At 45.5% G+C, this 27,844-nt stretch overlaps 2 non-coding genes across 2 annotated transcripts; one reads left to right on the top strand and one right to left on the bottom strand.

The window, feature by feature from the left end:
- The first annotated feature begins 4,402 nt into the window (after window positions 1-4,402).
- Window positions 4,403-4,475, top strand: TRNAF-GAA (transfer RNA phenylalanine (anticodon GAA)). The gene has a single exon. It is a non-coding gene; the product is annotated as a tRNA-Phe (tRNA).
- A 12,047-nt stretch (window positions 4,476-16,522) lies between these two features.
- On the bottom strand, window positions 16,523-16,595 carry TRNAF-GAA (transfer RNA phenylalanine (anticodon GAA)). Its single transcript has one exon. It is a non-coding gene; the product is annotated as a tRNA-Phe (tRNA).
- Window positions 16,596-27,844: the final 11,249 nt, after the last annotated feature.

Raw genomic sequence — 27,844 nt, 5'->3', positions numbered from 1 at the left:
CACATAAGGACAGCAGTGCTGTTATTCATAGCCTGGATTCCTAAGCACCAAACATTAAATGAAAATTTAAAGAACCCCTAGTGACACCCCTCCACCCCCCCAAAGGATGAGCTAACAATCTCAGCATCTTTTAGACGTCACACTTAAGGAGGGAGAAGGAAAGGGCTACGTGACAGACATAGTTTGGCAGCTGGGTTTCATTAACTCTGTTTTTCAAAGATGCATTTATCTCTCCAAAATAACAATCGAGTTATCTCAGGTCCCATATTCCATCCTCTTCAGTACATCCCCTCGCAGCTATTGCAGTAGGTAGCAAGCACCCACAGTCCCCTTTGTGCCATTATCTCATTCTTTCCCTAACATATTAAACTGCCATCAAAGATGAGGTTTGCAAACATAGTTTGTTGCCTACTGGAGCCTTACATTTCAGAGCTATTGCTGCTGCTGTTGCATATTTTGTAGAATTTTTTTCAAGCAGTCCATTTTTGCTAATGGGCTCACTTGGGGATCTGTTGAACTGCAGGGAAAATGGAGACAAGCAACCTTCCTGCTGGGAGACCTTTGCAAACCTCAAGGAACCTTTTTCAGAAACAGGAGTTCCATGTTCTTAATGAGATCATTTTCAGAAAAGTTTGGAAAAAGAGAAAGAAGAGAAAATAGTGACAGCAAAATAGAGATAATCACTAAAAATGCTTTTCAAGTAAACCAGAAGCCCACTCAGTGTAATGAGACAGAAAAAATTCAAGAAACCTAAAGGAGGAATGTGTGCTTTATTTGACACATCAGAGCCAAGTCAGTATGTGAAAAGCAATAGCATCTTGACCCTGCAGTTGTCTGTAATTCCCCAGGTACAGGTGCTGGATTAAGAGTGGAGAAATAGGACAAAATCCCATCAGTGGCATAGTTTGGTGCCAGGAAGTTTGCATTGAATACTAAGATTTATGACAAATCTGATGTGCTAAGTTGGGTAGAAAAGGTCAGCTCTCTGCACCTACATCTGGTTCATGCATTCACCCCCATTAAAAAAAGAGTGCACTCAGCAAGCAGTGATGAACCCACACTGGTCCACAAAGCCCAGCTTCATGCCTCTTGACGTCGCCAGACACACCACTTGTTGGGATAAGCATTCAGTGGTAGCTTTTTGCATGGAAGTAATGCGATAACTTTTGAAAGCTGCATCTGGCTGATGCCAGATGGATATTTTAAAAAGCACAGGCAGATCAGCCTTGAGTGACAGGAAAACTGGAAGAATGGGAGGAGGGAAGGTCAGGACAGAGGGATCTCCTGTCATCCTGTTTGACATGGCCAAAGCCTCAAACACTTGTGTGGGAGAGGTGGATCAAACAGTTGGTTGATGGCATGAAATGACACCTCCAGCACATCTCTGCCCGTCGTGCCAACACGGTTTAACACGCTAGGACTTTCCTGATGTCTCAAGAAGCCAGGGCATGAGTATAGGGAGGTGCCACAGAAGATGTACAAAAGAACATCTAGCTCAAAACCCAACCTGCGACATTTTCCATGAGTTAATGCCTATAGAAGAATATAGTAAGAGAAAAAAGAAGGTAGTGTTATATCACCAGATACTCTCCTAATCTGCAGAGATTTGTGGCTCAGGCATTGCATGAACCAAAGCAGATGATAGCTTCATATTTGCATGCTCTTCATGGAGTTTTTATCTTCCATTGATCTGTTCAGTCACCTTTGAATGTCTGTACACTTCGGGGATCTGTAATATCCTATGACAGGGATTTGCACAGATGACCAGATATTGTGTGAAGAAACTCCTGCTTTTTCTTTGTTCTGAGCTTGGCACTTGCTCATTTCAACTGATAACCCTTCATCAGAAGACACAATAACCAGTCAACCCCTAATGACTTCGCTCTAGATCCTATAATACCCTTCCTTTTACCCTTTCTTTTTCCAGGCTGAATAAACAAGGTTTACACAGCCATTCCCTGTGTGGAAGTGACTTTATTACCCCTTTCCACTGATTAGGGTTTTTTCACATCCTTCCTGGGATGGGGACACCAAAAGAAAACAGACAGTATTCAAGATGTGAGTGAAACAGGAGTTTTTGCAGGGGGTATGAGGACAGGTGTGAGAGGACAACAGGGAACTTCGAGCAAAGGACACACAAGTGACCTGAGGAAACCACCAGAAGGAAATCAAAGATGAAGTACAAGGCTAGCTATTAGAAAGTTTCTGGCATAGAGGGGCAAAGTGGAGACAGAGGTGGAAACAAGGACAGTCTCAATGAGGGAAATAAGTGTCACGGGGACAGGGTATTTTTCCAGCAGGAGATCACGGCGACTATCTGTCTCTCTTTCATGACAGTGGACAGGCTGTCAAAGCAGTTTTCCCAAATCTCTGCATTTGTGCAGTCCAGCGCTGAGCTGGACATGTGTGTGGTAGAGAGAGGTGTCCACAGCTCTGGCTCAGAAAAGCAGCATCTGCTGAAAGCAGTAATTTTGATCTGCCCACAAGGCAGCCAGAGCAGTCATCCCAACTTCACTCCTCCTTCCACTTCATTCACTCCCCTTAGCAGAGCTGCCTCTGGAGCTCCAGCCCCTAGGTGTGAAATGAGCCAGAAGGACAGGTTTAATTTCTTTCTCTTCAATGAAGGAAAGTCTAAGCTTCAAACTTCTTCCATCTGACATGTTAAATTGGCAACACCAGTCTTCCTTCTGACGACTTTGCTCATAGACTTTTAATTGTAATGTTTTACCATCTGAATAAGCCAACTTCCCAGCAAGTCAGCTTCTCAAATTTCTAATTTAACTGCAATGTAGCACTTCCTTCAAGGCTGGTTCTTTATCAGATCCTTCACTTTATCATTTCCACGAGCACTGCTAGCATTTGCAAAGTGGTAGCATAGCTCATCTTTCAGTAGGAATTTGGTACCCAGCTGAAGCTTGAGTATTTCCAGCAAGGCAGAGTGGGTTGTCAAATACCACAGTTCCCATGTTGGGATCATTTCTTCCTGTCTGAGGAAAGCTGGTGAGAAACAGAACTGCTTTGGTTTCTGCAGTCACTTTCCTTGACAAGGAGAAAGCTGGTGAAGCAAAAACGGGACAGCTGGAAAGGCAGAGCTAAGTCATGGGTGAGCCAAGCTTCCACACAAGCTGGCCTGGCAGGTCTTCCTTTCCTAGGGAGAAATCTGCAGATGGCTCCTTGTCACCCATTCACTTACAGCCAACAGGGCATGGATGATGTAGGCTCTGTGGAGTGACAACTTAGTCCAGACTCAGAAAATCTGCTTGGAGGGATGTTACCATTGGAAATGTGGCTGTAAGAATTATTGCTTTCTAGTGCATTTATCTACCAGGCACCTTATTGCTCTCTGATAGTTGATGTTTGGGCCAGGTGTTTAAGCATAGGCCTAAGCATTGGTGACAGATCCAGAGACAGATGCTGAACGACCAGGTGGAGATGTTCCTTCAGTTTCTCAAATATGGCTCAAGGGGAATGGACTGTAGCCACACTCACGTGATCTCCTATGGAGCATCTCCCTGTGCCATTTTCAGAGACAGAGAACTGGACTAGATGAAGCATTAATCTGACCTAGGAGTCACATTTTGTGTTCCTAGGTGCCTGGTGCTTTTTAAGAGGCCCAAGAACATTCAAGCCATCATCAAAGGCTGAAAGATGTGAGATGGGTCATGAAGAAAGCCTACAGTCCTCCCGAGTAGGAGCTGTGGAACAGCTGGGATAGCCTACGTTATCACAAATAGTATTGAATGTGTATATTTAGGCAACCAGAATGGAGCTCTTGTGGTGGGAGAGATTAAAGTATTTGAGATGAAAGGCATGGTTCAGTTGCCTGCAGGACAACAGGCTGGTCAAACTCCACCCAAATCCCAAAGGCTTTAGGGGTTTTCCAACTCTCGGTGTCACTAGTTCCTGACTGTTTTATTTGTAGGGGCACTGCTTCTGCATAGCAGACTAAGAAGGGATGCTGGGACAGTAGTGAACTCAGGGGAAAAAAATTACAATGTCAAGAAGAAAATCACAGTGACTCTGATGTATTCTCCCAGCTCCTAGCAATCTGTAGATTAAAGACTTCTCAAACTGGTGAAGAAGAAAGGTTTTAGGGCAACCTGTGTGTAACACTTTCTAATGAAACTCAATTTCTGCATTTCTCTCATTGCTTCTGAAACCCTTTGTGGTTCAGCCACGCACAATGTCCCATGGAACACCTGGAGAGGAGAAGGGTCAGGGCGATCTCATCAATGTATATAAGTATCTGAAGGGAGGGTGTAAAGAAGATGGAGGCAGGCTTTTCTCCATGGTGTCCAGCGACAGGAGAAGAGTCAAGTGTCCACCAAGGCAGTGTGAACAGTAAAGGTCTGAAAGATAATTACATTCCAACAGGTTTTGTGAAAATAAATGTTATACCACAGCTGAAGTAGCTCAGTTGGGAGAGCGTTAGACTGAAGATCTAAAGGTCCCTGGTTCAATCCCGGGCTTCAGCAATGTTTTCCTGTAGTTTTCTGTGCCCAGTGCTGGGCTCTCAATACAAGAGGGAGATGGAGCTACTGAAGAGAGTCCAGCAAAAGGCCATGAAGATGATTAAGAGATTGAAACATCTCTCCTATGACGAGAGGATGAGAGAATTGTTCAGCCTGGAGAAGAAAAGTACCTGGGGATATCCAATAATGTATATGAATATCTGAAGGGAGGGTGCAAGGAGGACAGAGCTAGGCTCTTTTCAGTGGTCCCCAGTGATAGGAGAAGAGGCAGTGGGCACAAAATGCAACACAGGAGGTTCCCTCTGAAAAAATACTTTTTACTGTGCAAGTGACTGAGCACTTGCACAGGTTGCCCAGAAAGGTTATGGACTCTTCATCCTTGCAGATATGCAAAAGCTGCCTGGACGTGGTCCTGGGCAGCTGGCTGTAGATGGCCCTGCTTGAGCAGGGGGTTGGACCAGATGATCTCCAGAGGTCCCTTCCAACCTCAACCGTTCTGAGTCTATGAAACAGGGACAGAGTTTTAAAATTCAAGGGCTTCAGCAAAAATAGTGATACAAAGGGGGTTTTTTGTTCACTCAAATTTCAACTGCCTGTTCCTAGTCCTATGTCATGGAGTGCCCCGTAAAGAGGTAGCAATGTTGACCCACTGATGTATGGGGCCATGCAGAAAATCAAAACTGTGATTTGGGAAAAGTAAAAATACCCTGTCAAAAAGAGTTAATTTCAGTCTGAATCACAACTGACCTTGAAGCAATTCCTCTCCTTAAAATTTGCCTTTTTCCAGGCTGAAGAGTTCTGGTGTAGCTACCTTTTGCTCATAGGGAAACAGCTCCAGATCTCTGATGAAGCTTTCTACCCTTTCCTAACCTTTTCTGCTCCTACACTGACCTTTATAAGATGATAGTATTCAATGTGCAGGCACCCCAAAGAGTTCTACAACTGAGTAACTGTGTTTTGTGTTTTGTTCTCCATCCCTTTCTGACTAATTCCTGATCTGTGGAGTCCTTCAGGAAAACAGCAGAGACAAGACCTGAATTGCTAGTTGTCCAAAAAAAAGTGAGAAGCAGTGAACTTTTGACTATTGATTTCTCAAAGATCAACCCCAATACTCATCCGGTCTTTCCTCCATAATAGGGCAGAGACCTCTTCTTTCTCCCTTTAATTCTGGTGGTGCTCTGTAATCTCTGGATGTAACCCTATCAGATCCTGCAGCACTTCCAGGAGATTACTTCCTTGATCAAGATATGAATGGGCATAAGTCAATGATATCATGACCTGTTTAAGCCTTAAAGACATATCATGGGTCCTGCTGGGCAAATGCCTCTATCAACAGCCACCACCCACTAGCAGGTAGGGCCAGAACATGCATCGCCATCCTGCATAGCTCAGGAAATATAACAGCCACTCACCCATCACCACCCTTTGCAGACCTGACGTGCCCAGGCAGGATCCTCTGGCTCAGGGATGCATCAAGTAGAAAATGCCTTCCCTTTGACCCTTTACTCCTACTGTCTATGTCTGCCCCTAAATTGGGAATGAGCTTCCTGGTCTTCAAACCGGATGAGAGTAGGTCAGAGCCCCCTGCATGGTGCATGCGCAGGATTAAATTATATCAAATTTGGTATATGTCTGGGGCCTCATTTTGTTATGAAAACAAACGTCAGGCAGTTGTGTGTGTACATCCCAGGCATTGCCCTCAGGTTTAAGAACAGCTTACACACTGTGGCTGTGCTGAACTGCTCTGACCTCATCTACCACACTGGAGAAATGCAGCCTTGGGCCCTAAGGGCAGAAGCAAATCAGATAGCAGATGCACAGATCGTGAGTCAGAGAGCAGTGGGATGGCACTGGCTTAGCATTCTAGCAGTCCTGCTAAACAATATTTTGACCTGGTGCTAGACTCATAGTTTAACAAGTGTGCTGGAAATCGAAATAAGGCCAGTGCTTGGGCTTGAGCACTGCCCAGTGCTCCTGCACACTGCTTAATGTGCCAACTCATGCTCTCCCAGGCAATGTCCAAACACAGTTCAGGGAATAGCAGGGGGCAGGAACCATTCCCAGGAAGAGGTTTGGACATAATAAATCTATTTCTATTGGGGCGGAGAGGGGAAGAAGTTTTAGCACCATGACAGATGCGCCCTACCAGATGGCCTTAGTCCCATTGAGCAGGACACACCAATTGTATTTGCTTTTGGCAATATAACTCTCCCTGCAGAGGACCTGGTGTTTCCTACCACCTCTCTCCTTGGTGGGCCACTCTTGTCTCAGGCAGTCTAGAAGGGCCTGCCACAATGAAGATGAGCATTTGGAGTAGAGTTTTATTACGGGTTGCTAAACAGATAAACCACAGGCAGCTGAGGAAATCCCCTGAACTTAAAACAGTCAAAAGGTAAGAGAGGATTTTAGGGCTGGAAGAGATGGGGGGGGACATCATGTGCATTTGCTCTGTTCTTACTCCTTCCCGGGTATCTGTTCATAGACAATACTGGAGGATGCACGGTCTAAGCTGGCACTGTTGTTCATATGGAAGTGCTAGTGACTGCTGGGTTTGCTCACCCCTAACATGGCTGCAGCCCAGCACAAGGAGGTAGCTGCAATCAGATTGCTTTGAAGCCTGATCCACAGCTGTGGGAAAGCAAAGGAAAGGCTCCTACTGACACTAGCTATCAGGCCCTCATGCTCACACTGCAGGACATAAAGAAATCCCCAGAGACCATAGCACAGTGATGCCAGAAGTGATGAGAACAGCTTATTTGCCTGCTCTTTCTCCCGACAACCTGGTCCCCTCCTGGCTGAAACAGCTTTGACTCAAGCCTCAGTGCCCAAAGTTGCCAAGTTTCCCTGTGTTTGGCTCAAAGAAGGGTTAAACGTGGCCCCGTGCTCTGTGGTGCTTGCTCACCGGGAGGCGGCGAGGGAAGGTGCAGCATGAATAACGGTGGTGGGTGGCAGGCAGCGTGGGGGCGGCTGCCCTGCCAGCACCTTCACCCAGCCCACACACATGCAAGCTCCCTCCTCTCACCGCCGTTCACATCCCTTCGGCACCGGGGCCCCCACATTGATCAATCAGCGCGTATCGGACCCTGATAATCGCCTCTTCCTGAGCCCCTGCACCGCACTGCTCCAGCCCACAGCTCTCCCCCACAAATGCTCACAGCTCTGCCAGTGCCCTTCAGCTCTGATTTTCTGCTTTTTCTAGTGATTTCTGCCTTTCTCTTAAGTCCCGATTTGCTGCTGCTGTCCTTCTCCCCCACCCTCGTGCCACCTCACTCCACCTTTCCCACCAAAAGCGCTGGCATGGATCGGTCCGCCCGCATCCTGACTGCACAGCACCAGAGCTATATCTCACTGCAGCTGAGATGCGGGAGCCTGCACTGAAAGATCAGCCAGCTAAATAAATGGGAAGTCCTCAGCAGGAGCTTAAAACCTTTTCCTCCAGAGGAAAAAAAATATTAAAAAAGGGTAAAAAGGAAAAAACCCTGCAAGGCATGTGGTCACTGTAGGACTGAGTCTGTTAGTACATCTGGGAAAGTTTCCACTGCAACTACTGAATGCAGATCACACCAGGGGTTACTGCATATGCAGTGCTTGCTCGGTTGTGTTTTATGGGGTCCAACAGAAGACCCCAGACCGCTGATTTGCAGTCACTGTGAATCACTGCGACTCACTGCTGAGGTGTCAATATAGCTGCCCTGAAGAAAAGACTATGCAGTCAGGTATGCATGGTCTCAGCATCGCCTTCTCTATTTTGCTGATTATTTTTGTGATAGTTTGCATTCCCATGGAGTGCTTCTGCTATTGCTTTTTTCTATGTTCTTGTAGGACCTGCTGTAATATATGGGCTAATTGGACTGCATGTCTGCTTTGTCCCTTGCTTTGCCAATGGCTAGCTTGAGGAGAAGGCAATACTTTTATTCATGCCTCAGTTTCACCCATCAGAAAATTGGGCAAAGTACTCCAGAGTTGCTTTGGAAAGTGCTTTGAGATCTGAGAGAGCGAGCTAGCCATGATGGAGGTATAGGCAGACAACACACACAGACAACAAAAGACATTACCAGCCCTGAAGATTAATTTTCTAAATTACATGGCAGCTACAAGATGAGGAAAAGAAAGGATTATTATTTGCATGCCATGGGAGCAATAATCCTGCGATTACTACTGCAGGCATAAAGACATTAAAGCTTGGTTTGTGCTGCAGTGCAGAGCTCTTGGAGGTGTAGCAGCACTGTACCATGAACAGACATCTTGTGTGCAGTCATAAAGGTAACACATACTTTTCTGCAACTGTGTAGAGCCCAGACTGTGAGGAAGACCACCTGTGCTCACACTAAGAGATGCATCCCGCAGTCCTTGCAGCAGTGGGTGTGCAGGAGCTGCTGTCCAGACCCTCTGACATCAGATTAGTTCTGTGCGTGTTCAGCCCTGCTCTTTCTCAGCCCATCTGAGCCAGTGAGGTTGGCCTCTAACATCTTGGCAGCTAATATCTGAATCATGCTCTGAGGCACCGACTCTCCCAATTGACTTTAGAAGGAGCCTGGGGTAACCAAGGTCTTTCCTGCATTAAATATCTAAAACTGAGGAGAAGTTCTGCCCCCAGGAGCCTCGGGCAGCAGTCCATGACCTGGGAGCCAACTCTTCGCAATCCATAGCGGAGTCCAGCTCTTCCTGAGAGCTCAACTGAACTGTCAGCTTTTCCGAAAAATGAGTTTAGAGCTGCAAATCTATCCCTGCCTGCCTTTTGCAGAGGAAGCTGCTTGGATTTTGAAAGGCACAGGGTCCTAGTTCACCTGGTGAACATGATGTTCTGGATGACTTACACAGTGTTGGTCTCTAGATACCAGATATGAAGATCAAGGCAGTTCTACCATTGAGGTCATCCAGCGAGCCCCTGGAAAATTTAGAGTTAGGATTTCTTCTCAGCAAAAGAAGTGGGTTTTAATCTTGTGTCATGCCAAAAAAGAAAAAAAAAATAAAAAGGAAAAAAGACAAAAATTCCTCTTTCAAATGCAGCAACTGTCCAAGATGTCCAGGACCTTCTCTGAACACTGAATGCTAAAACTGGAGAATAACAAAATACTTTTTGGATGCAGCTCAGTTCCTCAGAGGTGATAAAGTAAATAGACAGTCAAAATACCTTTGAAGGGTCTTGGCTTTAGTATCTATGGCTGATTAATCAATTGCAATTTAGATTGTTATTTGGGCTGTTAAGTATTGAGGCTGTTAACTTTTGGGGCAACGGGCTATCCTTTATTTTCGGTTTGAATAGTGAAGTCTAATTTTATTTGTGACTGCAGGGTGCTAGTGGAGAAAAAGGAAAGAACATGAAGCACTTCTCATTACAAGTGGAAGTAGGCTATTTAAATATGCAAATTGTGTTCAAAAAAGCCCAGAGAAAGAGGGCTGTAGAGCTCCTGCTGTCATTTATGAGATACGGAGATTTTTTCATTTCCCGGCCCAGGGTTGGATTCAGTCTGGGGGAAGAGTGAATACTCTTCTGTCAGCCTTCGGGAGCACCCTGGAGGTGACAGATTGGGGAGAGTTTGGTAGTCCATGCAGAAGGGTGGGTGGATTTCAGTTTGGTTCCGAACAAACATTTGCAGCACAGAGAACATCTTCGGCAAAGCTCTGCAAATTCAAGAAAGTAGTTAATGTAAAAAGTATGAGAATCTGGTATAGGAGTGATTTTAATTGCTAGATAGTATGTAAGGCTTTAAACTACACTTAGATCATCTTTTTAAGCTACTTGACTTGTGCCACATGGGTTGGAAACCTCTCTTTTTCTTCAGTCTGCGGAAATTCAGCTATGTCCAATAATCCCTCATTACAAGCAATTGGAAATGTCTAGAAAAAAGCCTGCCCTGCTGAGTTTTTTTCAGGGAAAAAGAAGCAGATCTGGGAAGACTGCAAGTCCCAGGCAAGCAGAAAACAGATAAAATTAAAAATGAACAGACAGTAGAAACAAATGAAAAAATGTCTTCCTAACGAGCAATTTCACTGGCAATGGTCAGAATGTGCTGGACAGGTCTCTCATCCCCCAGGGATTTTTGTGGAGTCAATTCCAGGCTCCCATTTCTTTCACCCTGACACGGGGAAACTCCTCGAGTCATTTTGAGTCAGTGTTTCTGCCTCCGATATTTTCATGCCAGCCTGGTTACGTGGGTGATTCTCTGCTCTAGTTTTCAAGCAGAAGTTCTCACAAATTGACAGAGGAGGCTTTGGCACCTTCGCAGGAGGAGTGAGAGAGAGGGAGAGAGGAGGAGAAAAGAAATGGGTTTTTGAAAACCATAAAATTAGCATAGAAAACGGTGGCAGCTTTTCTTTACTTGGACTGAGTGAGAGGCAGTATAGTTGCCTGCTGATTTTAAAGCCACCCCATTAAAGATCCTGATGGGTGGCCACAGATGTGCTGGGTTGCCTGTTGCTTGAGGGAAGCTAGTTTTGCAGCTACAGCACCAGCCCGAAAGCTTGCAAAAGCAGAGTTCAGACTACCTTGGCTACAGATTTGCCATACAAGCTCCCCAGTGTTGGAGCCAATAAAAAAAAAAAAAAAAAAGCATATGTAAATAACACCAGGACTAGAAAGCTTGCAAAGCAACTGAGGATGCGTGTTTTTTTCAGTCCAAGGATTTTTAGGACTTAAGGTCTCAGGTCATCACCTCTAGCTTTAAACATTTAACTGAAGTTTCTAAGTTAAGAACTCCTTTTTTTCACCAGCCTCACAGTATAGCCAATAGAGGTAAAAATCAGCTCCTTTGCAATTTCAGTGCTTCCCTGGAGAAAGACGTGTTAGCTCAGGGTTTGGAGAGGCAGTCAGCTTTCTCCACTAAATAGATTAGCACCTCTCAGCTGCTTGATATTTCTGGAGCAAATGCGAGGTACTAGCACACAACCTTAGCCCTACCATGTGCTCAGGCAACACAAATTACCTTGTATTTTTTACAGACTATAATTCATAGGCACACAGCTCTTGCAGCTCAGCTCAAGTGTCTGAGCACTTGGCTTGTAAAGTGTGCATAACTGTACCTACACTACCCTTAGGGAAGGGGCTTGGCATCTAAGAAATAGAAATCGTGAGCCTCTGACAGCTCTCTGGAACTGAAATCACTCCAGGAGATGAGCTTCTCAAACCAGGCTTTCAGCTCTCTCGGTCCTGGCCAGCACCAGCCATTGAGTCTGCAACAGGACAGAGAGAGAATTTGCTTCTAGCTCGGGACCGAGTCGTTACCAAATTCACGGATGGCATGTGGTCACCAAAGAAGAGGAGGGAGTTTTTCTTTCCTCAAGTCTTTTCAGTTGTGGCTGGCTGAGAAGCAGCAATACAGAAAATCTTCTTCCTGCCAGCCCTGTAAAGGTTCCTGCGTCGGTGCGCGACAGGGGAAACACAGTGACGCATTACAGCAGGAGCCTGCAGCTGCATGCTAGGGCCTTCCCAAAGATTTTTTTTCCAGGGGAGCGGGACCTGACATCAAGACACCATGCCTCTAGAAATAGGATTTACCAGCTTGTGCATGTGCTGATAAGGAATCCAATCAACACATATAAGAATCAGGTGCCAGCATCTGTGGCATGACCTCTGAGAGCCTCAGCTATGAGTGGTGGGAAGTGAGCTATGACTTCCTCAGGTGGGTCAAACATGTCTTCTTGGAGGAGATTGAACATAAACAAGGCAGAAAAATGAGACAGGAGATGTCAGCAGAAGGAGGCAAAATACTGCAAACATCTCAACACCTGCAAATATGCCTATAGCCGTCTGCGGCATTAATCCCCCAGAAGTGCTGGAGGATTTGTCCCATTCCAGAGCTGGTGGCTGTCTAAACAAATAGTTAAAAGATGGTCTTGCGCACTGTAGCCAAGTCAAGCTGTGTTTGCAAATGTGGAAGAGACATTTCCTCAGGAATACACAATAGGTTCATTAATCTAAATGAGCTAAACTTTCTGGATGATCTGTTCTTCTCTGTACCACATTGGTAAGGATGCTAACTCACCTCTTCAAGCCCACCTTACCTTCCCCTTCTTCCATCTTACATATTCCCAGATCAGGTTCAGTCCAGAAAGTCCTTCTCAAAATGCAGCCATGGTATTTCACAGGATCCCCCATTCTCCTCTCACCTCCTCCAGGAAGAGCCTGCTTTCCCCTCCAGGTGAACTTTTCCCTTGCTGCTGTTCAGGCTGGCTCCCTCTTGCAGGTGGGTGTACTCAGCCTGGAGCTGGCGGGCCAGCCGAGCTGAGGGGGCGGGCGGCACAGACAGTGAGCAAGTCAGTGCTCTGGAAATGTGTTACTAGTTATTTCTATTCCCTGCTAGAAGGTTTCTGCTGTCACTCCTGGGGGCCACGACTTCCCTCCCATGTCCACCTCCCCCACGGCAGCCACCTTTGCCAGACCATTTTATTGTTGTGGGGGACAGGAGAAGAACAGTTGGGAAGGGGTGGAGGACAGCCTAACGTAGAGTTGAAGAAAAGCTGAAAAATGACATTACTGATCTTTTTCCCTCTCTTTCATGTCTTTTCATGCAATGGCTCACTTCTAATGAAACTTTCCGCAGGCTAGTCTGAGAGCAGACCAACTGCACGCGCACGCAGCCTGTCCAGTGAGCATGCATAGAACTGGGATTTGAGTGAATGTGGGTCTCTATGTGAATACAGGAAAGGAAGAAAGTGGGCCTTAAATCAGTTCAACTTGCTGGAGATTGGTTTGGGAGCACATTTATTTTGTCCCTGCTTCCATGTGATGGCCACTTCTCTTGCCAAAATGAGCAAGGGCACCAAAAGTATCCACAACCAGTAACAGACCCCATCAACCAACAATTATCAAAATGATCAAGAAAGAGTTTTAACTGTTTTAGACAAAATCTCTGTGGACGGATGCATCAGAGTTGTTAAACATTGTAGCACCAAGGCAACTGGCAGCTGAAGATGTCTCAGCACCTCTTGTTCTGGCAGCTGGGATAGCCAAAGGAAAGGTTGTTCCATAGCTCCCTATATCAGATATTTTCTCAAACCACCCTCTGCTTGTTGACCCAGGGTTTGATGGACCTGTGGCCATCCACTCCACTCCTGTGGAGTCAAAGTTGTCTTTTTCAATGTTTTGTTATGAATTGGAGAGCTGGAATGGCTAAAGAACAAAACTGCAAAAAGAGCTTGTTCCCTAGTGAATAATGTGATCAAGTGTTGTTTCTCACTTTGCCCTCACTAGAAATAACTAGCTAGAGGCAAAGGGCAAGGTCAGAGCTGTCTCCTTCCCTGTTGCACTGGCTCATGGGATCTGACTCCCTCCTGACAGTTGGTTTTAGCCAGAATTATACCTATTCTGTAGGGATGGAGATCCCTTGATGTAACCCACACTTCCACACCATGTCACTGTCTACTATGGTCATGGACTGATGCCAGCAAGAGTCAGGCACGATAGTCTCTTCTAAGTAAGACCAAAAATTTATAGACAGTAACATCCCAAGTTGGTCCTACCTTCCCATATCCCCTATGCCCGCTGTTGTTTTCTAAATCCTTCATCTTTGTCAAGGAGGGTTGATGACATGGCAGTCTTCACATAACATTAATTAGTTTATGGAAGCTGGGACCGCTGGATGCTTAAAGGTAAGCAAGCACTGTCCAAGGAAAGTTTTGGGCTACAATCTCGAAAGCAAAAAGGAATACAACTCCAGAAGTGGGCTAAAACCTAGGTGTTTCCCTGGGTTTTGTGGTTTATAGAAGATCTCAGCTTTTCTTTAAAAAAAAATAATTACTCAGGGAAGGAGAATGGAGAACAGAAGGTTTTGATTCATCATGCCTTCTTCATCCACTTTGCTACGTCTAATGAAACCTGAGTATCCTCAGTGTGATCAGCCACTGTGTCAACAGAGACAATTGTGCAGCAAAATGAAAATTAGGGATGGGAAGGTGGTTCCCAGCCACATGTGGTAAAATCCCTTTCCTAGAAGAACCACTACAAGACTTTTCTGGCAGCTGTTGCCCTTCCTGAAGGACAAGAAAGAACTCGCTGAGAGCTGCTGTATACTGACTGGTAGAAATCTTTGAATTTACAGCTAGCACATATGCTTAACAAGTTTAAACCCATTCCTTATAATGCTGCCTTCTAGCTCAACCACATATTCTTCATCTTTAGTGTTTATCTCCTCCAGATACACACAGACAACATTCAATCTCTCCTAGCCTTTGCCATGATAGACAGAATGTTCCAAGTTTTTCTAATCTCCATTTATGTGATAGAGTCTCCCTTTTCAGATGAATCCCAAAGTCCTTCTTGACCATTTAAAATGGCCCGTATCAGTGGTGACCCAGGCTCCTGTAGTCTCTTTACATCATCTCCAGTCCATCATCCTCTTTCCTACACTGTTTCCTCATTATTTACCTCATCTTTCACTGTTCTTCTGAGATGAGCTGTCCTCTTCTTTTTTATCACTCCCCCCTCCCCATTTCCGATCAAGTTTGAGGTAAATTCACCTGAAAATCACAGGAGTTCCTAAGGAACAGTCTCCTAAGCACAGCTCAGTGACGCTGATGCCAGCATTATGAAGGCTGTATTTTCCTGGATAGCATGACTGTTCGTAGTTCTTGCAAATAAAAGGAATCAGAGAAAAAGAGAAGTTGAGTGGTGTGTGAGTAATATAGCATCATCCGTGGGGACACGTGCTGCGATAACACACAAAACCAAGCTGAGAACACAGAGTACTTTCACCTGCAAGTTAACTCTCACCACACTTGGGGAAGGTAAGGGAAGGCAGGGGTCACTGCTACAGCTAGGGAAACTGAGGCATAGCAATGCAATTTGCACAGATCATTCAGCTGGTTTGATGGAAAGCCTCAGCTAAGGCTGTTTATGCTTTGTTGTGGGTTGGAGCTGTCTGAATTATGCAATAAAGCTTCATTTAATTGCATAATAGGAAGACAAGCCTATGAACTCCATCAATTACCTGGTAAAAGAGCGCAGAGCAATTGGGTGTTCCAGTCCATTTGGACCCGTCCATGATGTCCCCAGCTTGACGCTTCCTCACCTCACTGCTTTTGCTCTCATTAACAGCCAGCATCCCAGTGAAGACTCTTCCCTTTCTTCTAGCCAAATATGACCTAGAATTGACTCTAGCTCTTCTGTGGGGCTGCTCTCGAGTGTTCTCCAGGACCACCTGACCAAGGCTGAACACCAAGAGCACTATGCTACCCGAGAACACTGTCACAGCAAAGTGATCTCCATTTGCACAGAGCTGGCATCCGTTCCACCCGCTGACTTTCCCACCTCCAAAGAAGGCTGCAGCTCAGCGAGAGGAACAAACATACCATAGAAGAGAAGCAGTCTCTGCCAAGCGCTGCAGAAATGGGACACAGATGGTGTCTTAAATGAGAACGGAAGTTTATTTGGGGGCTCTGCGCGTGACGTAGCATTGCAGATCTTGCAACAGATGACAGACACTAGGATTTCAGAGCGGGTGATGAGATAATTTTGTAGCAGTCTCTGTCCACAGAGCTATTAGCTTGTCTGAAAAAAAAAAAAAGACAAGAAGAGCAAAAGTTGAACTCAATAAACAGTTCCGTAAGGATAGGAATGTATAGACCTGCTTTTATTTGTATGTAGGTCTGGTTCTTCTGATACCCTATTCTTAATCACAGCTGTTTGTTGGCTGTTTGGTCAGTCTGTATGCTTGTGCTGATTGGCCAGGTGGCCACTGCTAATGGAAATACATGAGGATGACACTAGCCTTGCTTTTCCCTGCTTAGACATAAACTTGTGTCTTTTTCCTCTACACATAGAATGGTTGAAAGGGACCTCTGGAGGTCATCTGCTGCAAGTCCCTGCTCTAGCAGGGCTGCCTCGACCCCGTTGCTCAGGACCACATCCAGGCAGCTTTTGATTATTTCTAAAACTGAAGACCCCACAACCTCTCAGAGAAACCAGTCCCAGGTCTCTCATCCTCTAGTCATAGGAGAGATGTTTCAGTCTCTTCATCATCTTCATGGCCTTTTGCTGGACTCTCTTCAGTAGCTCCATATCTCTCTTGTACTGGAGAGTGCAGCACTGAGCACCAAAAAACATACCACGTTGCTGAAGCCCGGGATTGAACCAGGGACCTTTAGATCTTCAGTCTAACGCTCTCCCAGCTGAGCTACTTCAGCTGTGATGTAATACTGTTTTTCACAAAACCTGTTGGAACATAAGCCTTTTCAGACAAGGTTAGTTGACATTTGATTGTGAGTTAAAGAAGTTGTTTCAGGGAACAGGATACAGACAGATGGGGCTCAAAAGCAGTGGTCCAGTCATCTGCACCAACACAGGTTCCTTGCCAATGTGCATCACTTCTGTGGATGTAGAGAAGCAGAGCAGGGAAACAAAACAAGTGTTCCTGAAGGGCTGAGAGTGGAGTACAGTTATGCTGAGATTAGATAAGGGATCTGTCACTCACAAGTTCTTGCAAGGAAAACAAGGAGATGGAGCTAGGTCTCTATAGATACAAAGCTACAGATGAGGAAGCTGAATGTGAAGTGACAAAGGTGATGGAAGATGAAGAGAAAGACAGACTGATTGTAGGGAGGGGCTCAAGACATGACTGTGAATGGAACAAGATTAAAAGGGACAAACATACATAGACTGCTACGTCTCTGTGCTTCTGGTGTTGAAGAGGTCATCTTGTCTTATTCCTCAAACCCTCTTTCTTTTTAGTGCTGTTTAGGGTTTCAGACTTGGATGCCAGTTGTGTTGATTGATGCTATTTTCTTCCACAGGGTTAGACTTGCCTGGGATGCCACAGCCATTCCTTTGTCTGTGGCACATGCTGCTAATTGCAGAGTCGAGATCAGAACTGGGTGGAGCACAGAGGTGTTTGCACCCCCGTCAATAAACCAAACAATAGCATCAGAGAGAATGTGGTGATTGCATTTCCAAACTGGTCTGCCATATCCAAAATACCAAACCAATGTCTGTAATATCTCAGTCCCTTCTCTGTAGGGAGAAGTTTGGGTGTGCTGGTAAGAAATAAGAAAATGGGGCTCCTTGCTGTACCTAAAGACCAAGGTCCATATCACAAAACACAGCTAAAATCTGGAGTTAGACAGCAGCCTTGATCCGAGGACCAGCCAAGAGCATTAGCATAGAACAAACATTTCTAATAGCTTTTCACAGAGCCCACTGAAGGATCTGGAGTTATTCGTGGAGCTTGGCTACTCCTTTCACATCAATCTGTCTCTCTCCAGCTAGGGAATGGGAGCCAGGCATATTCATGCAGTGATATGGGAGATGTTTGCCCAGCCCACCAACTTATTCTGCAAATAGAGGACTTTCACTCCCAGTACAATCTACCATCTTTCACCGGCTCCAAATTCACATGTCCCCAAAATACATATGTGAAATGCACAGTAAGTTTTCCATGACTGCTAAAAAACTGGTACTGAAAGGTGTCAAAAATACATTTAATCTGAGTTTGAATGTTCAGCTCGACAGCTGATATTTCCTCACAGAGGTTTATTAGATAACAGCTCCTGATATCTAGGGCTTCCAAACTAGGCTATGAAACCTCTTGCAATATCCAGCCATCAGGATCGTACCCTAAGTGGCTTTCCCTTCTGCAAAACCACTTCCACCCCTGGATCCCAATTGTGATCCTGTCCATGACCACTGAAGAGCTGATCACACATCTGTGGCTGAGGGCCTCAGCATCTCTGTGTTTATGAGGTGGGGACCTTTTGGACAGCTGAGCACTGCTACAGTGTTTCTGCTTCTTGTCCATTTCCACTTAAAAATTGTCTCCTACATGTGACCTAGAAACATGCCAGATCCTGCCCTTGAAAGCTCTACGGTGCTGAGAACAGGTGCAGGTAACCAATCCAGGGCATCACTAAAGACCATGGCCACCAGACAACCCAACCCAAAAACCGATTCCTCTATCACATTTAGGGACGCTGATACGTGAGGAACCTAGAATATTGCTCAGGGATTTGGCGCTACAGAAGAGTGATTAGGTCTCAGCCCTGAACTGGAAATGAGTGATCCTTGTTATCTATCCTATTGACTGTCTCTCTCACCTCCACCTGGACCTGAGGATCCGTAAGAAGGTAGTTGGGGATTGGCCCCAGTAAGTCTTTCCAATTGTCCATGAAAGAGGACAAGGAAGAAATCTTGCAATTTGCCCCCCGCAAAATCATCCACAAACCAAGGCTGTATGTTCAGAGCAGGTCTGGTTATATTTATCTACAGAAGATGCTTACAGGAGCAATTTCTTGAGCTCAGTGACTAAGGGTCCTACAAATACAGCTTGGATCAGCCTGCAGGAACAGAAAACTTTCTGGAATATTTTTCCTCATTTGGATGCTGAAGGAAGTGAGAAAAAGGGTTGAATAGCCAGATGATTTATTAGCTTATTATTGTGGGGTCCATCATAAGTTTTTACTTGTATCTAAAGCTTTGCTTTGAAGCGTTACTAATGTCTGGAGCGTGGACCTGCTCAGGTTTATTTTTTCTTCGAAGACTTTATCTATTTTGAAACATCAGTGCCTCTGATTCTATTGAAAGAGCACTGTTTTGCTCTTCCCTTAAAAGCTGTGAGTTATTTAGCATTACCAGCACTGATGATGATTACCAAATTCCTAGAAGGCCAGATGGGGACATCAGTATGATAGGTACCAAAGACCACAAGAGAATACCTGCTGAGCCTGGCAGGACTTTTGTTCTGCAAACCCCAGCAGTGTGGAAAAGGTTCCTGGGGTGGGATTCACCTCACCTGACTTCTCAAAGGCCAACAAGGCAAATCTCTAAACCTGACCCGAACAGAGCCCACAGAAATCAGGAATGCTGGTGCTGAGTTCCCAAATTGAATCTCCCTTCAAAACCCAACCCAACCAAACCAAATCAAACCAAACAAAACCAAAACAAACCAAAACAAACCAAAATAAAAACTTTGAATGTCAGCTCTGGAGGACTCTGTATGACACCTCAGATGTTATCAGCATGTGAGTCTGGCAAACCAAGCATCCTCTTTCTAGCAGCAATTCATATATGCATGAAGAACAGCACTGTTGTGAGTTACAACTCAGCTCCCTGCAGCCACACTAGAAATGACATTACTCGGTGAAAATGAGAAAATTTATTTCTACTATCGAGTTCAGCTGAAGCATTGGCTTTCCCTAGAAATTACCCTTGTGCGTGCACTGTCTGCTACACTGTGTGGTATGAGGTCACTGGGAGTGTGGTGGTGTCACCACATGAACATTTGGGTTTGCTGTCTACCAGCTGCTAGAAAGCCATAGTCTGCGTGAGTTGTCCTGGTGCATATTGTGTGACTCAGGGATCAGGGACTAGCTCAGCAGCTTTTGTAGAGTTTTAATGAAGGCATAACACTCTTTTGCCCAGAGAAGCCAGGTTATGGAGTAACTGCCTGGGGTTTTCCAGAATCTGTGTTATGCCCATTGCAAAGATAGGCTGGGTCCTATCGAAAGTTTTTCTCCAAATTTAATTAGAACTGACAACCCATGTCACTTCTGGGTTTGCACAAACCCCATTCATCTTTCAACTTTTCCTGAGCTTTTGGGGTGGGGCGGGTTGTGCTTTGGGATTTAGGTCTATCTGGCATGAAGGAGCCAGAGCAGAGGAAAACCTTCTCAAGGCCAGTGGTGCCACCTAATGGGAAAATTCCCAGGGAATCAATTTATCGGAAGTTAAGTCCTTAATTGGAGTGTTGCTAGGTGACGTAGACATGGAAATCAGTAGCTCTGATGTAAGTATCTCTTTTCTGCTGCTTTACGACCATCCCTCCGTCATTCTATTCCCTCTTCCCCAGCATCTGAGCCACACACATGAGACTGCCCGGGAAAATTCATTTTGCTTCCTGCTTAAATCCACTCTCAGCAGTCCCTGAAGCTGCTGAAACGTTTTTGACCTTCTTGATGCTCAGTCTGTCTGGAGAGGAAATTATCCCAGATTTTTGAATTATGAAGAGCCAAGCACAAAGCAAGAGGGAATGAGGTTCTGTCAGGGAGGGACTAGGACTCTGTGGGTTTTCTCCTTACTTACACATTTTGCAAATGAGAGATGAGACAGGCTCTCTGCATTGCAACCTCCACTCACTATTGAAGCTCAGCAGCATCTGGAATCAGATTGTGGCTCTGCAAAAGAAGCGATAATGTCGCAAAAGCAGCACCTGACAAAAGTTTCCACATGACAACCCCCCTGCAGCCACTTTGCATCATAAATAATCACGAGAGTGGGCAGAAATGAGCTGCGAAGCCTGTCCCAGTCTCAAGGGATTATTTTATTCCCTGATTGTCCTGTCTTCCCAGAACCTACACCTATTTCCTCATGACAATCTAGCTCACCGCGGCACCCCTGCTGCAATCAGTTTGCAGGAGTGTGTTACACCGGTTAGAACAGGGTCTTGGTCTTTCTCAGATCTCATCTCAGCGTTGCCATCAGTGAATCATATGTTTTAAACTGTCTGAGTCAGGCTTTCTTTATTTCAGTTTCTCTGAGGTTGAAAAGGTATTTCCAAGATTTTTTCCCATTTCTTCCTGGGATGAAAACGTTTGCAAGGGCTGGCAGTTCTTATAGGCATCCAAAAACACTGAAGAAAATTATGTTATGTGATGTTGAAGCATTGTTTGTGCTGCTCTTGGGGAGAGGGCACAAGTGAGGGTATAGGGGGATCTAGTCCCACTTTCAGTACCTCACTGAGCTGGAACACCACCATTACAGGCATGATGGCAGCTCACAAAAACCCTGTGCAATTTCATGGCTGAAGAAGGGATTAACATTTAGGGCAAAGGGGAGAAACCGTCAATTAAGCAGTCTCGAATCATTAATTCTAGCAAGGAGCTAAGCTCTGCTGGTAATGATGACTCTGCAGCTGCAACTGATGCTGCTTGAAGCCTTGAGCACTGCCTGGCAGAGGTGGCCAGGTACCAGTAATTGTCCTCAGAGCTCAGGCAATTTCCAGTAACTTCTCTTCTCATATCCCTTGCGTTGAAGCCAAGAGTTCCAGCAACCAGGAAGGGGTTCGTCTGTAGGAGTGTTGTGTCTGAGAAATCTGTGGGTCCGAGACATGATGCTCAGGGCTTTGGAGAAGAACCCTGAGGAGCTGGGCAGTAAAGGGCTGAGCCACAGTGTGCCATGGAGGAGTGATCATAAGGTGTGTGAGAGTCATGGGAAGGTAGGTTTGGCTCCCTTTAGCTTGCTGGGCTCTTTTTTTTTTTTTTTAATGCTTCACTGTGTAGTGAATCCAGGAGTATTCATATCCCAAAAAACAAATCACCTGAGGCATATTGACCTCATCCATGGGAGTGAGGGTGCAGGATGGGTATCTGGGAAGGACTAGAGAGGACATGTTCAAGGCTCTTAGTTGTCACACAGGTAGCCTGCAGTCAGGATTTAACTCAATGAGTACTTTCCTCTGGCTTTTTGCTCCAGCCTGGGAGCTGTGTGGTGCTGGAGAAGGTGTATTGAACACCTTCTATCTATACCCTGTCCACAGCCCTTACTGCACCAGCTCACTTGGGAGGAGAGGGCGGATGTGTGGTGTTGTAGATGGGACTCCACAAGCCAAGCCAAGTGCAGCCTGGAGAGCTGGTTTTTCGATCAATCAGATGTTGGGATCATTAGCTGGAGTTTGAAGCAGGGGCAACATGTGCTCTTGAATCTGCCCCAAAAGTTGGCTGTTTAACCCTGTCTCTCCAAAAACTCGCACCAAAAAAAATAGCAACCCTGTCTGAAGTTAAGTTCCTCCAAGCACCTCTGCTAGAAGAAAGGAGGAGTCTGTGTCAGGGGACACCATTCGTAAAACAATATTGCCTTTGCATTAGTGCCCAGATGCTGTTCCCCTGCACCCTCACTGCCACTTGAGGCAGGATGACACTAGCGGGTGTAACCTGCTTCTGCTGCAATCACAACATTAGTCACTCACAGCAGGGTGATTGCAGAGTCTTATTTCTCTGCATCCCTCAACCTGAAGCTGCTCGTCCCTCTCCCCATCCTGGGGAGATCCTGCTGACCCTCCTGTGGCTTGCTTGGACTTGCATGTTTTGAGATCCTTTGGCTCACAGCCTACCCCTTACTTCACCCTTTCCACTCTGCTCCCATCCAGAGATTGTGTAAGCCAAACAAGTACCTGTTTACCACCTCAGAGCTGCATTGCTTAACTTGTCTGCCCTTCCTGAACTGAATCTGCATGTAAAGAAGGAGCTGTTTCAAAGTCGAAGCTTTAGTATAACAACTCTCTCACCCTTTCCGGATGCAGACTTTTGGGAAGGGAACTCCTGTCCCTTTAAGAGAAATCTCTGATGTTCCAGATGGTTAAACTAAGCAAATATGTTTTAGGGAAATAGTTTGGTATTTGCTGTGTTTTTCCCAGAGGTGCAGAGCAGCAGCTCAGTAAAACTAGTAAAAGAAAAAAAAAAAAAAAATCCATTGATTTCCCTGTGCCTCAGTTCCCCCATCAATAAAAGGACTCTCACTCTGGTCTAGCAGGTGAGAGCTCTCAAACATTTGAGGCTGGAAAGCACTCAGATCTGAGAAGCACTGTCAATCCTCAGTCTGAGTTGTAAGTGGCCCTTTAGCTATTCCGCGTCCTCCAAGGTACCTCAAACAGATAGGTAACCTTAATGCTGATAGGCACTGAAGTCCTGAAACATCAATGTCTCTTCCTAAACACCCCTTCCCAGCTCCCTTTACCTCTAGCCTAAGTGCAGTCTGCCCTGACTTCTACTCACAGGAAAGACTTTGAGCAATGAAAAAATAAAAATGAAAGAACTGCTGGCCAGACACTTGAAACAGCTGAGCTGGGACGGTCGGTAAGACCAGCTCATCTAATGGCTCGTATAATGGTGCAGAGCCCACTCAGACCCTTGGAGGAAACACCATGGGGTGAGTGACTGGCCACACAATAAAGCAAGAGAGAACAGATGTCAAGAAAACCCAGGCCAGGAGCATCCTCTCCCCAAATGACAGACCCCCACAGGTTTCTCTGGTGGAGCACCAGCTGGGAAGCAAGCTGGCATAGAAAACAGACTTGAAGACTTTCTAGTTCTCTTGGCCTATTATGTCATGTATTGTACCACGATGTTCAATAGTTTAACTAGACTTAAATCACTCTAAACTACATAAATTACCTCCAATAATCCCCCTTCTCTCCAAATGCTGACAATTTTTTATTCCAAAACACAGCAATTTTGCTGTCTTCCATATAATTGTATAACATATGTGGTTCATAAATAAATAAAAGAGTTATGTTCCACAGTACGCACCTAGTTACACCTAATTTTCTGTCTTCAATTGTTTTAAATAGAAAAGCAGATGGAAATGATTGGAGGGTATATCTGTGCTTAAATGTAAAGCATTTGGGGCAAAAAAAAAAAAAAAAAAAGATCAGTTCCCAAATCTAAATGTTATTGTTTAACAACTTAACGTTTAATCACAATCCCCAAAACTGGAAAGAACAAGGTGTATGTTGTTTGGTTATGCTACTGCTCGGTAAAACAGCTTCAGCTTCATGAGCAGCCCTTGTTCAGGGGCTGTTTCAGAGGGCACATGGAGAGGACCCTCATCCAAAGGACAAACAAAAGCTACATACTGCGTGTAGTGAGGGTGGATCTGGGAATGTAGGCAATGGACACCACCAAGATGTGACACCCTCTGGCTATACTTGGCTTCCCTCAGCCCAGAAGGAAAGGCAGAGCCACCACAAAGTTTGCCTAAGTTTGTACCAGGGTCTTGCAAAGAGCAAGGACCAGAGCAAGCTTGTGGGGATGGGGAGAAGGGCTGGAGCATCTTTAGCTCAAAGCTTTACCCCGTCCTAACTCTGGGTGCATGATTCAGCTTCATTCTTTGTCCATACAAAACAGGCAATCTCTATGATAAAGAATAAAAACTGGACGTGTAAAATGAAAGGGACTATGGCATGTGTCAATGAAACGTGTGACCTAGAGGATGAGAGGTTCTGCATCCTCATGGGTATCACAATTCTGACCCAGCCCTGAAGGCTAGACATGTGTACTACCCTCTCTCAGCATTGGAGAGTGCTTTTTCTAACCCTGGGGGACTTCTCTAGGTACCCACCCCTTTCACAGATGACGTGTATGCTGCATCTTTTCGTGGTTCCTCCTCCAAAATTCCACTATAGTACATGGCTAAGTCTCAGCTGCTAATTTCGCAACTCCTGCAAGTGCACAATAAGCTTTCTTGGACAGACAGACATTTCCTGCCAAGAATTGAGACTGTATGTGCCAGCTGGAGGTATTTCATAGGATATATTGGGAAGGGGGAAACATGAGCTTCAAATGTGTTTGGAAGTCAGGTAGCTAACAGCAGGCTGTTGGGAGGTCTTCACTTAGGATCCAGGCCTGGAAATCTCTCCTGCAGGAAGGTGGCTAAGCCAGCTTGAGACGTATGTGAAATAAATTGGCTATTGCACTTGGCACTTAGAGAGGAGATGGAGATTCAAGTCCTCAATCAGAAAATCAGAACTTTCAGAAACAAGACTCCTGCTCTCCTCCTCAGGCTGTAGGTATCCTGAAGAACTTCAGCTTGGCCAAGTGAAGCTGGTTCACTGCTATTAAACACTCATTCATCATGTCAAGATTTAAACCCCAGCTCTCTGTGTAGAGCTTTATCTTGATGCCAGAGATGGCCAAAAAATAGGTTTGGGGCCAAAGCTATTTAATGAGCTTTCCAAATGCAGCTCCCATGGTGGGACTGTTGTTTCACGCACAGCTATGGGCTAATACAAGGGTTTCCATGCAATTCAAATCCGCATCACCATTTAGTCCACAGCTTCAACAGGAAGGATCCCAGTCCAGTGCAGGATATCCTCTACCCTTGCCTAGGTGGTTCCATCAAGTGGTCTCCGACAAGTGAGTTAGCTTTTTGGGGAAGGTTTTGAGCCTTGAAAGTTGTGAGTGATACTGGCCTTGGGTTGCTGTGGGTCAGAGCCTTTCTCTGTGTGCAGTGAGAGGCCCAGGCTGGATGGTATTCCCAGAGAATGTGGACAGGATCAAGCACTGCAGACAACATAAACCTGGCAGAACAAAGACCCTTAGTGACTCCGTCTCCCCATCATCATTTTGACATGTGAAACATGGGAATAGTTGACCTTCTCTTTTACTAGGGTGTTAGAAGGGCATTGCTTTAAAGCTAGGAAGATCCACAAGCAGTAAACAAGATAATGCACTAATAACCCAGCCCCAAGCCATGCAATTGATTCACCATGGCTAATGCATCCAGCATGAAATGAACCTGAGTGACAACTGAGTTTGATGGGAAGATTGACAGGTTTGAGGAGGAGAAGCATTCACCTAAAGGGACTCATGGTAGCTTATCTGGGTCCTGTGTGGCAGGACTGACATTGGCTGTGGTGTCCGGGATCAAACATCCATCCAAGATCTGGAGGCAGAGAAGCCTTTTTCTTCCCCTTCCCCCCATATTTCTCAAGTTGACATGTTGCTACCCTTTAGTGCCAATAAACCCTCTGGACAGGCTGAATGCTAGGATGTAAAATAACAGTGTCCTGTGCATAGCCCATCACTGCCCAAAATAAGTTTTTTCTTCCCCTTCTCCTCTTCTCCATTTTCCAGTTTCTCGTGTAGACACCAAAATTTCAATCTTCATCAGGAAAGGAAAAAAATATGTTCTAGCCACAAAATGACTGCACTCTGGCTTTCAAAACCATCATTCCCCAGGTGGGAAAAGACAGCAAGAAAAACCTGTAAACAGAAAATAGCAGAGCGACTCCCACTCACTGAAGCTGCTGCCTCTCCTTCCGAAGGCAGCACACAGATGAGTCACAGCAAAAAGCATCCCTCTCCCTGCGGGGCCGGGGCTCTGCCTTGCCCACCTGCCTTCCCCTGCCGAGGAGGTGGGTAGTGCAGTCCCCCAGGCACTGCCTGTGACTCAGAAGACCCCAAGGAGTCAGAAATGTCCCTGAGGATTGAGGTAAAGCCACCTACCAGCTTCTGCTCATCTGACATTCAAAGGGTATTTTATCCCAGCAAAGTACAGCAGATTTAGAGGGGTGAAACATGGGGGAGAAGCCCCCATTCAGTCTCCCTGTGGCTCTGGGAAGTCTGTGATACTGAATCCTTTTGGGGATGCTGAAAATCTGAGTCACCCGAGGTTTGTAGGAGGGTGGTCAGACCTCCTGACACATCAACAGCTTTTCTCTATACAGAAATTATTTCAGGATCAGTGCTCAACCCAAGAGCAGCATGAGGGGGAGATTTCAGGGTTTTAGCTACAGACCAGTATCACTGAGAACTATTATGCAAATAGGCATACCTAAATCTGTGGGTAATCTTTGTCCTTCACCATTGCTCCTTGGCTTGTTTTATGCCTACTTTAATACCCCTGGCTCTGACTGAGAGCTGTCCCCATTGAAATGCCCTAGTGCTGGTGGCAAAGGGTGTTTTTGTATCTCATGGGAATTCAGAGCCTCACCCCTTCCCTAAAAAAAGGAAAATGCTTGAACTGAGGGTTCCCACATCCAGGAAGTGGAGTCTAAATATAAGGCTATGAAGCAAAATGTTTCTTTGTTATTTAATACATATGAAACTGGAGCGGGAAAAAATATTTGGCTCTCAGTCTGAATTTGCAAATTATTTCAGGACCAAACCCTGTATTTCTGTTAGCAAAGTATTTTGCCCTAGATTAAAGGGTAAACTTCAGTTATAACCTCAGTAAAGGTCCTCCTGATGGCTAACAGGACAGGCCAGAGGGAAGAAATACCAGCTCCCAAAACTCACACTAGCTGCAAAGCTATGTGTTTATTAGGTTTTAAAGTCATTCCAAATATGTAACTGCTGATCATCCAGCAACAGCCAGAGGGGAAAGACAAGAAAAAAAAAAAAAAAGGAAAAAAGATGTTGAAAAGTTTTGAAAACAGGCAAACGGTATGTTTGCTGAGTCTTCCCCCATCTGCTCCTCTCCGTAGCAGTAACTGCATTTGCTGCTGTATTTCACTCTGTTTTCACAGTCTTAAATAACAGGCCCCATCTAATTGCAGAGTTTTGCCCGCAAATATACAGCCTGATTGTTTTTAGTCAGCCTTTTTTTTTTTTTTTTTTTAACATCTCTCCAGGGTGTAGAAAGCCCCTAATTTTCCCACCAACATAATGCAAGTGAAAGTGAGTGGCAGCGGGTGGCTGTTATGTCCATTAGGACACTAAGAGCCAGAAAACTTGTCAGGTCACGTGGACAACAACAGCTAGCATCTCCCCCGGATGGTGAAGCCTAAGTGTGAAACCCACAAAGTCTGAGCAACTCTGTTTGGGATTTCAGGGCACATCCTCACCAGGGCGTTGTTTCTGCAGCTCTGGGTATGACCCACCATACTTAGGGAGGATGCTGTGGACTCTGTGGAGTATTCACCATTCCTTCTGGGTGGTGTGGGCAGTGC

This window comes from Nipponia nippon, unplaced genomic scaffold (assembly GCF_047370975.1).
Source record: "Nipponia nippon isolate SJK-2023a ecotype South Korea unplaced genomic scaffold, ASM4737097v1 scaffold_1, whole genome shotgun sequence".
NCBI lineage: Eukaryota > Metazoa > Chordata > Aves > Pelecaniformes > Threskiornithidae > Nipponia > Nipponia nippon.
Note: the sequence above shows the minus strand (reverse complement) of the source record. Positions and strands in the feature narration are given on the sequence as shown.